The sequence below is a fragment of the Varanus komodoensis genome, unplaced genomic scaffold (genome assembly GCF_004798865.1).
Source record: "Varanus komodoensis strain SLA01 unplaced genomic scaffold, ASM479886v1 scaffold3, whole genome shotgun sequence".
Classification (NCBI taxonomy): Eukaryota; Metazoa; Chordata; class Lepidosauria; order Squamata; family Varanidae; genus Varanus; species Varanus komodoensis.
Genome location: NW_025335761.1, coordinates 14,657,169 through 14,672,390, shown reverse-complemented (window position 1 = coordinate 14,672,390; position 15,222 = coordinate 14,657,169). Strand labels below are relative to the sequence as shown.

General features: G+C 42.5%; 1 protein-coding gene across 1 annotated transcript in view; it reads right to left on the bottom strand.

Moving 5' to 3' along the window:
• Positions 1–757: 757 nt before the first annotated feature.
• Positions 758–15,222, bottom strand: part of TMEM229B (transmembrane protein 229B) — a 60,697-nt gene continuing 46,232 nt past the window's right edge. The window contains exon 4 of the transcript XR_006415288.1: positions 758–2,667. The gene's annotated coding sequence lies outside the window, so the exon portion shown is untranslated. The remainder of the gene's footprint in view (positions 2,668–15,222) is intronic.

Below are 15,222 nucleotides of genomic sequence, written 5' to 3'. Positions count from 1 at the left end.
CCCAATAAAATCACAATTAAAACCAATTAAAATAATGGGAGAATAAAAAGGGTTTTGTCTGTTGCTGAAAGGAAAGAAGTGTTGGCACCAGGCAGACCTCTCTGGGGAGTGTGTTCCACAATCAGGGTGACACCGCAGAGAAGGCCCTCCTCCAGGTTATCACCCTCCTATTCTCTTTCAAGGAGGGCTCCCAAAGAAGGACCTCCGCCTCAGATCTCAAGGGGCAGAAGGGCATATAGGGAAGAAGGCGCTCCTTTAGATATCCAGGTTCTAAGATGTTTAGGGCTTTATAGGTCATCACCAGCACCTTAAATTGGGCCCAGACATCAATTGGCAGCCATGTAAGTGATAGAGGACAGGCGTTATATATGAATACCTGCCAGTTCCTGTTAATATCCTGGCTGCTTTATTTATTTATTTATTTGGAATTCTTGTATGCCGCCCCATTGCAAAAGCCTTGGGGTGGTTTCCAACACATAAATATCTATACAAATACATAAAAAACTGGAAACATCCTGGCATAATAATTTAAAACCAATAAATAAAATCAGCAATTATTAAAATAACGTTTAAATAAAAAGGTCTTGGCCTGGTGCCAAAAAACAACGATGGTGCCAGGCGGACCTCTCTGGGGAGCGCATTCCATAGGTTGGGCGCCACCACAGAGAAGGCCCTCCTCCGGGTACTCACCCTCCTAATATCTTTCACGGAGGATTCCCGGAGAAGGGCATCTGCCGCCGATCTCAAGGGGCGGGAGGGCAAATATGGATGCAGGCTCTCCATTAAATAACCAGGTCCCAAGCCGACTCTACTTGAACCAACTAAAATATCCAGATCGTCTTCAAGGGCAGCCCCATGTAGAGCATGTTACAAAAATCCAGTCAGGAAGTTACCAGAGCGTGGGTCACCGTTTCAAGGCGATGCTTGCAACAGTGACCCACATGGGGAGAGGAGTGCTTCTGCTGCACCCAATCCCTTGTCACGTTTGTTGTCCTTTACTCATGGAGGAGACAGTCTGAAGAGGAGAGCCTCCTGTAACCTGTGAGGCTCACTGTGCAAGTCTAAACACTGGAAAATCCATAGTCTGGCTCACATGGAGAGCCCACATCGAGATGGGAGGTTTCTGCAGAGAGCTGCCTTCCATGAACAGAAGACAACAAATGTGCCAAAGGAGAGGAGCAGGAACAGAGCACTATCTCTGATGGAGTATTGGCTTTGTCCACAGTAGATCTCCTGAATAGGTCTCCTGTGCTACGAATTTCACAGTTTACAAATGTACAGTATGTAAGAGTACTTCCTTTTATCATTCAGTCTCCTACCATTCAGCTAATAACTCTGGAATTATGTGAAGGAGAGAGACTTCTCCCATAACCACTTGCTCCAGTCCTTGCATAATGTTGTTATGTCACTCAGCCATTTTTGAAAAAGCTGAAAGGCCCCAAATGTAACCCTTCCTCCTAGAAGAAGTTGTTCCAGCCTTTAATTTTTTTGGTTGACCTTTCTTTCTCCTTTTCCAGCTCAACAAATCCTTATTCCTGCATGGGAATCGGAATATATTCTTCCCATGCTTGCCTGTGCCTCCATTTCCTCACCCTTTCTTCTGTAGTTTGTGTGTATGTTTTAGATTATGAACCCACAGGGAGGGATCTGGTGCACCTGTAATTTGTAAAGCAGCATGTACAGAGATTGCACTAAATAATAAAATAATCTGTGTGTGATGGAGGGGGAGTCTCACTAAGTATCCCAATTACACATGGATAAAGTAAGTTTTGCCTTTTTAAAAAATGAGAGATTGTGCTTGGTTTCATTCAGGATTACCTTACATTTAATGGATTATTTTTCTGGCTGTTCTGGTCCCTGGCATTGTTTTGTTTTCCCATCAATTTTCCATGAGTTATCTATATCCTTGTGCATGTGATTTGATATGTCCAGGGCTTATTTATTTATATCTCTCCTTTTTTCCTGCAAGGAAATCAAGGTGGCTTACATAATCCTCCTTTCTATTTCTATGCTTCTAACAGCCTTGTGAGATAGGTTAGGTTTGAAATCAGTGACTGGTCCAAAGTCAGCCAGTGAGTACTTGAACCTGAACTGAAGACTAGAACCCGAATCTTCAGAGTCCCAGTCCTCCATTCTAACCACTGCACCACACTGCCTTGGAAGCATCTGTGTCTCTGGCATGGATTTTTTAATGGCAGGCATTTGGACCTTCTGGCATCCCAAGTAAGATATCATCAGGAAGGTTTTAATTCCAGTCATAGCATCAGTAAGGTTCCATGGGTTTACAGTCTGGAAAAGTTCTTTAGGGATTTAAAATACCTATAAAATTCAATGAGTAAATTTATTTTTGCCTACCAAATCTCTGAATTATATCTCCATATATGGCTTGAGCTGATAACATGAGTTAGACTTGATGAAACCCAAAAATGCAAATACTCATAGCCAACTTCTGTTCAAGTTCTTTGTATAGTTTGTAAAGGCTACAATAAATACTGGATGTCTAATACAGAGCAATTTGCAGTAGTGGAACAGCTTCTTCTTAATCCTACTTGCTCTCAGTCCTGTAGCCAGGATAATAATTTTTGCTTTCCTATAAGGAGTTTAATGTCTTACGCTTTGTGAACTATCACATGTTGCTGGAGAGTAGTTCTTCACTGAAGTTAATTTCTGTGAATATAGAACAAAAGTAGATAAATGAAACAAAGGCAATGCCAGCTTTCAACAGGGGTATATCAGAAGTTATATCCAGGATACAGAACCTCTTTCAGCCTGAAGGCTGAACTCAAATTTGGAGAATTTCTCAAAGCCACATTCCAGTTAGGCTCAAGCAGGGGTGTGGGGCCAAAAGTGGAAAAAAGAGCAACCTCTGTTAAGTCAAAGGAGCAATTCTCTGGGGATAAAGCAATCAAATGTGGTGGCTCACCCCATCCCTTGCCAAGGTTCTAGTCTGCCTGACACTGTGCCCTCTTAACAGACAGAGTGATACCATCTCTAGAACACCTTCTCCTGTCCTTGCAGCAGAGTTTACATCCAGGAATGACTGTATCCCATAGCTTTCCTCTATTCCATCAGGTGTCTGCTATTCCTGCTATCTCCAGGTTCTTCTTTAGAACCCTGGCCCCTCGCTTCACACACAAGTCCTGCATCAATGTGAGAAGATGAACCAGAGCAGGGCAGTTCAACTATTCGTGCCTCAAGGGCCACAAGAGGACTTCGCCATAGAGCCCAGAGGCTGCACAATGAATTCCATTTCCACGCAGTAAATTAAAGTGTTCACAATATATCGATTTAACATGTACAATTAATATATTTAATTAACCGTTAAATGAGGGAGAAAACCAATATGAGGTCTCAGAGCTGCCTTGAGAACGTTCTTGAGCCTGTGCTTCTGAAGAGATCGTCAACAGGAGTGGGCAGGACATGCTGGGGAGACTTTGTCAAGCCGGCAGCCCTGCACTGCTTATCAGCAAGAGCAGGCAGGGCTTGCTGGCTCAAGTTCTTGCGAGGCTGCCAGCCCGACCTGCTCTCTTCCTGAGCCTCAGGGGGGCCCTGTGGCCTCATGAGAGCTCACTGCAATCGGGGACAGATTCTACAGTACAAGGCAATTGAATCTATTGTACACAAATAAACTACAAAGGAAGAAAGAAAAGAGCAGCTAAGTTGGAGGACTTCTGCAGACACCTTGCCTATCACAGTCGGAAGAAAATGTAATATAAATGTTCAAAGACTCCTTGAAAAATAGAGAAAGAAAGCAAATATATGTCATGCAAATGTCTTAGCAAAGCTTCACATACTTCAAATGTGATGTTTTCTATATATGGAGGTGATGCCTGTGCTGCTTCTGAAATGCAGTGCAAGGACACATTTCAGGAAACCGGTGGATGTGAAACATGGCCGGCTCTGCTGCCCTCATGGAATATGCAATTGAAATAACCTCGTCGTCCTCTCCTGACTCCTGGAACATTCATGGAGACTATTATAATGCTGCCACTAGCAAATGGGAAGCAGGTGCTGAAAAAGTATATGCTGATGCACGGACTTCCTGTCCAGTCCCAGAATTGTGACTAACTTTATCTCCTATAATACATTGTGAACACTTTCTTTGCTTCTGCTGGAGGACTAAAGAGGAATGTATTTCGGTTGGTTTATTTTTAAAACTTTTTAAGGAACAATATGCAAAGAGCATTTCTACCACATAGCATTTCCTAACCTAGCTTTTTATTTAACTACCATTTCTGCATTCTGGAAAAGAATACTCTGATAATGGCCCAAAACGGTATTCCTATACTCTTGATGTTAATTTAAAAGAAAACGAAACAACTCAATGGCTGGGTTCTTTTGGTATCAGTATAGACTGCTACACAGACTGGTAATGATTACAACTTTGTACCTGACTGACACCTTCAGAGGAATCAGTCACGACAGGTAAGATAACCAAAGAAGGGCTAAATCACTGCTGGTGAAGTCCTCTACCAAAAGCCATCCCAAGGGATCTTAACACTAAATATTCTTGAAACTTCCAAAAGAAACCATTGTGGAAATATTATGAATAACACTCCATATACAGACTTACCTTGATAGGTTAGAAAGGCCGATCTAAAGGGCTTCCTTCAACAAGAGCTAAGAACACCCTCCATAAAGCAGAATGCTTCCTTTTCCACCTTACTGTTCCTTACAGAGCTGGAATTCTCAGTAATCCTTCCACATGAAATCCACAATCCCACATCAAGCAGTCTTCATGAAGAAATGAACTTGGGTTCCTCCAGAGACAGACAGTTCTTAGTGCTAATATAATAGTGGCTCCTCTGCGGAAAGCTACAGGCAGAATTGCAACTGACTTTTCACACTAGCAGAGATTTCTTCTGTTTCAAGGAGGTTTTTAAAATATTTTATCAAGCACCTGAGCATGATATATTTTCCATTAGGCACCATTTTACCATGCTTGCCCTGAGCTGAGGGGAGGGGAGAGGTTGATTTCTCTCATGAAGATGGACAAAGATTAGGAAGGTCAGGGATCTCCTCATAGGAGGACCCACTGGGAACCTTTGATAAATTTGAAAGTGGAACCATTTGGGAAAGACATGGTATATTTGGTAGGCTCTTGAGCTACCTGCTCCACAATGAATATGATTCCAGATGGAATGCAATTGGGAAAAGGGGAATTAATGTCTCAAGGAGTTTTAAATCTCACAGGAGGAACACAAGTTGAAACACACAGGCCCCAACAGGAAGAGAGGGGTGAGTCCATGAGCCCAGCAGAGCCTAAGATATGCTGCAGAACTCCTGATATAAAGGTAGAATTTGCCCAAAAGTCTATTGATTTACTGTAGGAGTTCCCAACCTGGGGTGCTTGCACCCCCAGGGGGTGCAAGATGGCATTTCACAGGGAGCCACATAGAGGAAGGCTGCATCATCATTTGCCAACATTGGTGAATTGTGACTTTTTCACCAAAAATTATCTCAATAATGAAATTATTTATTTTGTTTGCATTTAGCTTCAGTTTTCTTTTATCAACTAAGGTAACATCTAGTAATCACATGAAACCAGACTTGTGGATTGTGATCAGCAAGAAGGTTCCATGTTTTGACAAAATCATGAATGAGAAGCAGGAACAAAGAAGTTATTGAACTTTATGTTCACAATCGGGATTGAGTTTACTGTTTACAATTTTTTCTAATTGCTCAGTTTATTTGAATGTTATGCACTGAATTTGTTCCCCCACAGAACTGTATGAGGTTCAATACTTGGAAATTTGACTTCATCTTCAAATGTGGTATTACTTTTGTAGTGGGTGTGAACATAAATCAAACTTTTTTTTAGGGATGTGGGGCATAGAAATGGTTTGGAGCCACTGTTTTACTGTATTTGGTTCCCGCCTTTCCTTTATCAATTACCCATGCTATACCATCTAATCAGGGCCATCTTAACAGCATTATGGGCCCCAGGCAAAGCAGTGTACTGGGGCCCCTACGACAACTACTGTTAATTTTGGAAGTTTTCCAATTTTCGAGGGTTAACATACACAGATTAGTATGGGGCCCACGGGCAAGTGCTCATCAGGCCCATGCGTTAAGACAGCCCTGCATCTAATACTAATGCTGCTTGTATTCATTTTCATTTTAAAAAATCATTACATCTTTACAGAAGGCATTCAGATCTGGACTGAGAGCACTGATATATCATCTTGTTGTGATACATGTTGGTTTGCATTGGCAGCACAATTCCTGGGGGCTGTGCAGAACAGCTGTTTAGATGTGAAGGTTTTAAAGACCAGACCCATCATTTAGAACACAAAGTGTTGCGAAATGTTCAGTGATAGGACACTGAACTGACCTATCCTTTTCCATGGATAGGTCAATTCTGAAGCAAAGGGAGGATCAGCAACTTCACCTGTTTTTATTTTGCTTGCTTTCTTTATAAATTGGAAGTTTGAGCAGCTGGGTGGGGTGGGGTGGGGTGGGGTGGGGTGGGCCTCCACTGGCTGACCTTGAACTCAGTAAATGCTTTCATTATATAATCTTTCCCGGCTAATCCAAGCAAAGGGAAGAATCATAACTCAGTAGTCAAGCACATGCTTTTCCTGTAAAAGGTTCCAGGTACAATCCCTGGTATTTCCCTGTAGGGCAGGGAAGACCACTACCTGAAATCCTGGTGAGCCATTTCTCCTCCATTCACTGAGTTAGATGGACCATGGTTTGACTCAGATGTAAGGCAGCTTCCTATATTCCTAACCTTGCCCATTCTCCTTAGAGAGTTACTGCACATAACCAAGTAATCTATTTGTACTGCCTGCCACATATGTTGGGCTAAAATATGGATGGAATTCAGTCATCAAATAGCTGTCTCACTGTAGAATGCCATCATTTCACTAAAGGCAAAATAATAACCCAATTTGAAAAGAGTTCACTTATCCAAAAATAAAAATAGCATCTGTCTTGCTCCTGGCAAGCCTCTTTTTATCATGTGCTTAGAGCTGCAATCTTTGATGTTTCTGTGGCACCCAGCAGCCATCTCACCTGTTTTCTCTGTCCTTTGAAAGTAATGGCACACAACAGATGGGAAACAGAGCTGAGTTGACAGAGATCACTCTAACAGCATTACCAGCAATCCTTCTCTCCACTGGGAATTGCAGCCTGTATGCTTTGCAGAGGAAATTGGAATGTGCTTTCTCAGTCATAGAACTTCAGAGAGGTCAGACAGACTGGAACATTTTTATTTTTATTTTTTAAGACAAACTAATGAGGCCTGCTTGACTAAAATAATCAGTTGGGCAGAGCTCAGCTTTCAAAAGTGGTTGGAACTACAGCGGGTGCAAGTGTCTCTTAATTCTAGGGGTAGGACTCAGGAGGATGCCAGACTTTACTACAATACCAGTAATCACAGCTAGAGATTTTTTAAAATGATAATCTTGTACTAGAGGCTTACATTTCAGGACATTATCAGTTTCAGTAGCATCAGAACCAGGGGAAGTTACCTCAGCAAGATACTGTAGGCCAGTGGGAAAGGCAAAGTCAGGTGCAAGCAAGGGTCAGATACAGGTGAGGCATGGATAGTCCAGAGACAAAGACAATCAAAAGCAAAGGTGAGAACCAACAAGGTAGAGTAGAACAAGAGGTGAACTCAAGGTCAGAAAAAGGCAAAGAGCAGATACCTAGCAAAGGCAGAGTCAAGGACAAACAAGAACCACCCAGTCCTTGCCACCACACATGTTCCCATCACACAAGCAAGAGCACGTAGGGCTACGTGACCTTTTACAGTGCCTCCTGTGGCTTACAGCTGATTGCAGTGGCTCTAACCCTGTAAGCACCTCTGGGCCTGATACTAGTCCTGCAAGTCCTTGCCAGTAAATATGCTCTATCAGGGCACTGCAGAAGCTGCACTCTTCTGCAGATCCTGACCTAACAAGTAGGGCTTTGCTTGCTTTACTTGCACATGTATTCCCACATGATGCTAAACAATGCTGCACAGTTTTTGTCTACCTACTATCTGGACACCCTGCACGACTTCCCATCACACCCTTGCATGCATCCAGCCGCTGGATGCAGGTGTCCTATTTGCACCATTCCTACCTGTACGGATATGGCCTACACAGCTATGCGCAAAGCTAGACAATGTAACCGACTAGAGCACAGTGGAAACCACCATACTTTGTCAATAGGTGTGAACACAGCCAAGATCTCAACATTTACCATAGTAAGGTAAAAAGGGTTTTCCTCACTCACTTCTCCTCACCCAGAATAGGTCCTGATCCTGGGAGTGCCTCATTAACTTGGCATATATAGTTTAGTCTGGTTAAATAATATATTTCCTACTCATTGTTTTGGGGATTATAGCCTTAATCTTGTAAATGTGTTTGATTGTTCTTACCTGCAAGGCTGCAATTGCCTTTAAGCCCAGGTTCTTCTGTTTATGCTAAAATCTGGTAGCTGTTCATACAAGGACAAGCATTCCTAATACAAACAAGCATTCTGGCCAAAGTGACTTTCACATCTGTCTTATAGAACAACAGAAGCAAGAACTTTGTGGTTTGTGTAATGTCTTTTTACCTGTTTGTTCAAATGACATTTTAATGGTGTTCTTGCTTGGTATGTAGCACACTATGGCCTTGATTGGATAGCCCAATCTGTGTAATGTTGGTGGTACTGCTTTTCCAGCATGGAAGATTAACTTATCATACTTTTGTTTATTTCCAGATTTCATGATATGTGTACTGCTGGCATGGATCACCTTGTTAGATTCTGCTTTCCTGTCCTTGTCCCCCATACCATTGGCTATCTGAAACAGAAGAACAACAGAGCTTATATCTTTTAGGAGAGGTGGGTTAAGGCCAACTGGGAGCCAAACAATACATTACGCTAATCACACCGTGTGTAGCTAAGACTTTTCTTTTTACTCTCCTGGAAGCGCATCTGGTCCCAAGTTAGACTGGGAAGACAGCAGTTTTTGCGGGAGGAGAGTTCAGCCTCCCCATGTCCCACCCCCAAATTCCAGCCCCCTGTAAAATCAGTGGTCTGCTCAGTTACACATCATTAAAAACTAAGCCAAGCCTCAGTTACACTCAGGGCAGGTTCGCAGGTCACAGCAACCAACCATGATGGGTTGTCCTGCAGTGACTGGCGATCAGACGCATTGGGGTTGTTCTCTTCCTCCCTGCTGCCGCCTTCCCTCTCATTCCTCCGGGTGGTATTCCAGGAGACGCCATGGGAAGGAACACAGCTTTTGTCTTTCACAGCTGCAAACACAAACTACCTTCAGCTTGCTGCAGCTGTCAAGCCACGCCTACTGCACAAACAGGGCTCATGGCTGAAGTGCAGCAGAAGGGAGAGAGGTTTCCTTTCAGACATGCATGGGCAGGGAGAGTGAGCTGGGTAGCTCCTGCCCTGAAGAACATCTGTGGAGAGGAGCCAGGATGCCTCTAAACACTGGGCCAAACTAAAGCAGCTGCCAGTGGTGCTCTCTGGTTAGCCACTTGGCAAAGCATACACACACACACTCACACACGAAATACAAAACTTTGTTCCAACAACATGACAAGCAAACAACACTTGGAAGGGGAAGGGAAGGAGAAGAAACACTACTGGGCCTTGTCATGCTGTAGGAACCCAGTCACTATGCAATCAACTTCAGGGCCCTGGGTGGAAGCTTTTTGTGACTGGATGGAGGGAATTTCCACAGGATTAAAACCATTCTGTCTCCATAGGACATTTCTAGACTGGAATATCAAAAAAGGACAGAAAAAGCAGCAATTTCCTCATAGCTAGCAGAAACTTGAGCTGTCGTCAAGCTCAATCCTCTGTTTATTTTCAGCAACTGTAAATAGTTTCAGAAATGCATATACCAACTACAATGACTTTTAAAAGTTCAAAATTTTACCTATATGTTAGTTAGGTAACATATGTTCCTTCTGTTATTCCTTACACTCGTTAAGCCTCTGGCCATGCTCATGGCAATCACAGCTAGAGGGGTATGTGTGAGCATAAGGGTTATTTCACAGAGTTATTTGTGATGGATTAACAAATCCATCTTAGCTACAGAAGCATCTTGGGTGGGAATAACTGGATGAGGCAGGTAGATAAAGATTGGAGCACTTGGGCCCATCACTCAACCAACTTTGAAAACCAAACAAACCAGAAACATCCGTATGTTAAGAGGAAGTTGGCATTTCTTAAGAGCAAGTAGCAATGCTACAGTTCTAAAAGCACATTTTTAGAGAAGTCAGCGCTAGTCCCACTTTGGCTACAGTCCTGCCTAACTAGAAAGGGGAGATTGGTATACAGTGCAGAAGCCAACAGGTGCAAGGCAGTGTTTTGTTACCAAGAAAAATTCCCAGTGTGTTTTGATTGTGACAGTTCTTCCTAAGTAATTAGCCTAATTATAGTCTCTTCCAAGTTCTACAGTGGTTCAACTGGTTCAGTAATGGAGCACATACAAAATACCATGCTGTTCAGGGAGGCAGTGCATGGGAAAGAGGCCTCCCCCAAGCTTAGCTAGGAGAGATGGCCAGAGAAGGCATGAGGGCACCAGCAGAAGACACAGGCAGGCCAGTCCTGTGCTGGAAGGGAAAATGGTAGCAACTCTCATGGGCATGGAGTGGAGTAAACCTGTACAACAGGATATGATTTATGATTGCATGTAAGTGCACGTTGCTACAACACATCTGTACATGTTCCGTGTGTTGTTTAGAGTCAAATTCCATGCTACTTGAGAGTCTACAAGAGTGGCAGTAAACCCTGACAGCACAACTACATAATTCTAGTCAGCTTTCACAATAGGCATTATCAACTCACATTAACTTTATTTGAAATTAGAATGTTCACCACCACTGCCACAGGAACATGGGGCAGCAGGGTGGTGGGGGAGGGGAACAGCTGCACAAATGCAATTTATCAATTCCTATCCTGTTGTTTTGCTTTGTATAGTATTTTAGCTTTTTAAAAAAGTGTCACATTATTATTATTGCTCTACAGTTATATCCCAGCTTTCTTCCTCTTGTAAAGAACCCAAGGTGGTTTACAAGGTTTTCTTCCTCTTCATTTTATAACCACAACAATAATCCTGTGAGGTAGGTTAGGCTTATGAGGTTCTCCTCCTTTCGCTTTATTTCCACAGCAATAACCCATGAAGAGAGTCAGTGACTGGTCCAACTTCACCCAGTGACCTTCATGGCTGAATGGGGACTAGAACTGGGCACTCAACAGACTGGGTACATCACACTTGCTCTCTGTGGCTGTGTTTGCAAAGAGTGGCCCAGTCTATCACTCATTACACACTGTTCAAATAGATTCATCTGATTTGGAGGAGCAGCAAGGAGGGGACAAGGACTTTGAAGTTTCAAGGTTATCCAGTGAAGTTTCTCAGTCAGAACCTGAGAATTGGCCTGCTTTGAAAGGGGCAGGAGGGTTTTCAGAATAGGAGGACCAGATGCAAGACTGAGGCCTTGTCTCAGTGAGGAGGTAACGTGAGAAACAAGCTGTCCAGTTACAGGGTTTCCTGTGTTCCCACCATCTTGCCCTCAGGTAGCAGGAGCCACTCTGAGGATGGATTCAGATGCTTTACTGACAGGATCAGTAGCAAGTTTCCCGTTTGGATTCAACTCTGTACATGGGCAGATGCTTCTCCCTCAGGTTTGGTAGAAGCCTATTTAGAGTGCATACTGTTCTGTAATCAGTTAAGTTTCAGTAAAGATTTGCACTTCAATGGATTGTCTTGAATTTGATAACCAGAAGGAAAGAGGGAAGGGACTAGTTCGCAACAGCATGCACACAACATGAAAAGCTACCCTGAGTGGCTACCATGGTGTTTGTGTGTTTAACTCATATTTTACCTGACCATCAGGTGGTTTCTATGTCATTATGGTTTCCATCCCCCCCAGCTCAGTCCTCCTGCTGTTGGCACATATCCCAACCACCCATCAATCCCAAGGTGCATTGCTCCCTGACTACATTGCTTGCCTCTTCCTCATTGGTCCACACACAGATGCTGGAACAGTTCCTGCAGTTGCCATTATTTCCAAGGGAATCTGTGGAAGTTGTATACCAGGATCATGGAAACCACACAACACAACAAGCCATGGTGATACAGAGAAACCATAGAAAAACCTTTGTTTTTTATCATAGTTTCTAAAGACCAAGCATACCCTTGTGAAATATCATGAGAGGGTTCAGACAACACAACAATAGTAAAAAACTATTGTGGCTTGTCATGTTTTCTGAGCCCAGCCAGTGTGTCTTCCAACTGTTTTGAATCCACCCAGGGAGCATTAATTACTAGCAGATTAAATATACAATAAATAGATACAATCATACTGTGGAAAGGTTTTATGCAACTGTATCTTTTCGAGATTGCAAATATGTAACACCATTCATGTGCCAAATGGCTGGCCTCCTCTTCTTCGCAAATGAGCTCACATCCTGTGTACATCACGATTTTGGATTTGTTACATTGCTCCTGCAACTTCCCATTGTCAAATGGGAAGCAATCTGCATCTTTCTTAATATTTTAGCCCACTGACATATAGAATCATGAATGTGATCCTTTGCCAATACTTTTGCTTTTCGGATGTTTCTGTGCTGTTCTGTGCCTATCTTTGTCATAGTTCTAGCTGCAAATGTATAGCAAGAATACCAGCATAGAGCAGTCTGTTGAATTAGCTATAGCTAACTTGTTCCATTGGTTACAAATGGCTCAGCCAAGACTAACCACCAATGGCTCAGCCTCTTAGACTTCACAGGATAAAACATTTCAAAATAAGGAATTTTGAATTCACAGGAATTTCAAAATAAGTCTTACTTTTGTGGATAGCATACTTGGAAAACAGATTGTTACAGGAAAACAGATTATTACAGTGATGAAACTAACTTTCAAATTAAACATGGTTTTTAATGCCACCCTGGGTAGGTTGCATTTTCCCTTATTTTTCTAATAAGTAAAATAGCTTTGATTATCTTGCAGAGGCTAAAACAGATCAAACAACTGAAAGCAATTTTTAATAACATGCTTGTTTTTCTGTCAAGTGTTGTATACTACCTCATCTTGGAGGTTTGGACCTACCAAAAAGTGAAAAAGATGCATCTCAAGTGTTTCTGTTTTCTTTTGTGTTCTTAATAAGGAAAAGAAACCCATTGCTAGAACTCATACCTTGCCATTTTTTCATTGGTGCTGTAAACAAGGAGTATGTTGGGAGAAACAGATTCCTATTGAACTTGCAGTATTTACCACTCTGCATACTGGTAGCACCATGCAGAAGGGGAAAACCCTTTCGAAAAGATCTAGATGTGCCTTTTTATTTGAAAAAAGGAGTTTCCCCACTCTGAGCACAGGTAAACTACTTTAGTACTGATGCCAGTGTCTCCAACATGCATTCCTCTAAGCAGTTGCTCTAGGCCTGTACACCACGAAAGGCCTTGCAAGCCAAACTCAGCATGCCAATCCAGCCCATATGACCCTCAGGGCTTTGCCAGGGACTCATCATGTCCTCAGAAGACTACCCTCTGAAAGTGAGTGGGGAGAGGACTCCCAGTTATCACCAATTAGTGATCAGCAATAGCAATGGAATTATCCTATGTTGTACTCCCCAACCCTGCTGGGACTAGGGAACACCCATGTAGAGCAAAGGCAGACTCCTGGCTGGGACCAAATGACCTGAATATCATCTGGTCTGTAGAGGACTTGTGAGAGCAGAGGGTCATCTAGTCCCCAACATGTGAAGTTTCTCACCCTTGCTAGACAGAAAGTGGATTGTCCAGTTTTATAGAGTATTTGCCCCATTTCTTTTTTTCATTTCATTTCATTTGCCCCAGTGAGTTTGGACCCAGATACAGCATGTTAAGCAAAATGTATAATCTCTAAATTGTGCCCCACACTTCTGTATGGAACGACAGAGCATTTAGCAAGATCCTTGTATGCTTTACTCCTTGAAGCCTAACGCTGGTGCTCTTTGTTTAGGAGAACATGGATGTTAAATAACCAGTTATATTCCTAAGAATACCATTTCTGCTTGGGATCTATATCATCTGTGTTTTTTTCAGACAACAAGTAGTGATCACAAGTATAATACTGCGAATGAGTAATATTATACCCCCCCCTTACCTCCATTTCTGACATTGCAAATATTAAGTCATCCTCTCCTTACACATGAGAGGGCAAAGCCAACAAACCACAACGTTTTATTGCTGGTGAATTCAAACAGGCAACTTTAATCTACTGAAGAGGATACAGATACAAGCAAATACTCCATTCAGGATCATGTGCGCTTTATTGTTAGGTGTTTTATACGCCGGTGCTTCCTCCACTGTACAGCATCTAGGCTATTACCGTCAGCAGTGTGTCTGTCACTGCTGTGTAGTGTAAGCAACCCAGCTGTAAAACAACATCAGTAGTTTTTTCATTTAACTGAGAGAAAGAGAAAATAAACATAAATGGAGTAAAAGAAGTGCATCTCTAGTTGCAACAGAATTGACTTTCTCCAAAACAAATAATGAGATAAGTAGGTCTGACATGTGCAGTAACTTGAAGAGAATGGAGAATGGTGCTAAAGAAAGTGCATGTGGTCACTGGTCAATGGGCTATCAGGTCAATGGGACAGGAGCAAGAGTTAATCTTTTAGACCCAGCTCAGTTCCTGGTGTGCAATCTATGAATAAAGTGCACTTGTGTGTGAAAACTATAAGCGCTTGAAGACATGTCTTCATAGTACAAACCAGATAAAATAGCATTAAGATTTAGGAAATGTTTTCATGCACTTATGGGAAAAGGTAACTAAGTTGTATGAGGTATTCAATATACACTAAAGGCTAACAAACACTGTTCAGTGTAAGCAAACAACTATTAACCAGCTATGAAATAACTGTGTCAATTAGGATGAGATGATAGACCCCCGAGGAGCATGGAACTGTGCAGGGCAAAAATGACTACCACCAAGTTGCAACCTTTCAGATTCAGCTACTTTGCCATTCTTTAAGCTTTGCATTACTCCTTTTGAAATGCCAGTTATCAATCCAGTGCTGCAGAGTAATAGCACAGAACAGAACTCACTGCCATGGGTACAACGCTATGAATGTTTAGACTTTTAAAAGTCTTCCAGGCAGCCATGCTGGCTGGTGAACTGTAGAACTTCTTCCGTCTAAACTTGCATTGATTGGATTGTACCCTAAACGTATTAGAAGTCCGTGATCACCAGCTGATGTGGGAGACTGTATCTATCTAGCTTTGGTAGCTTAATTA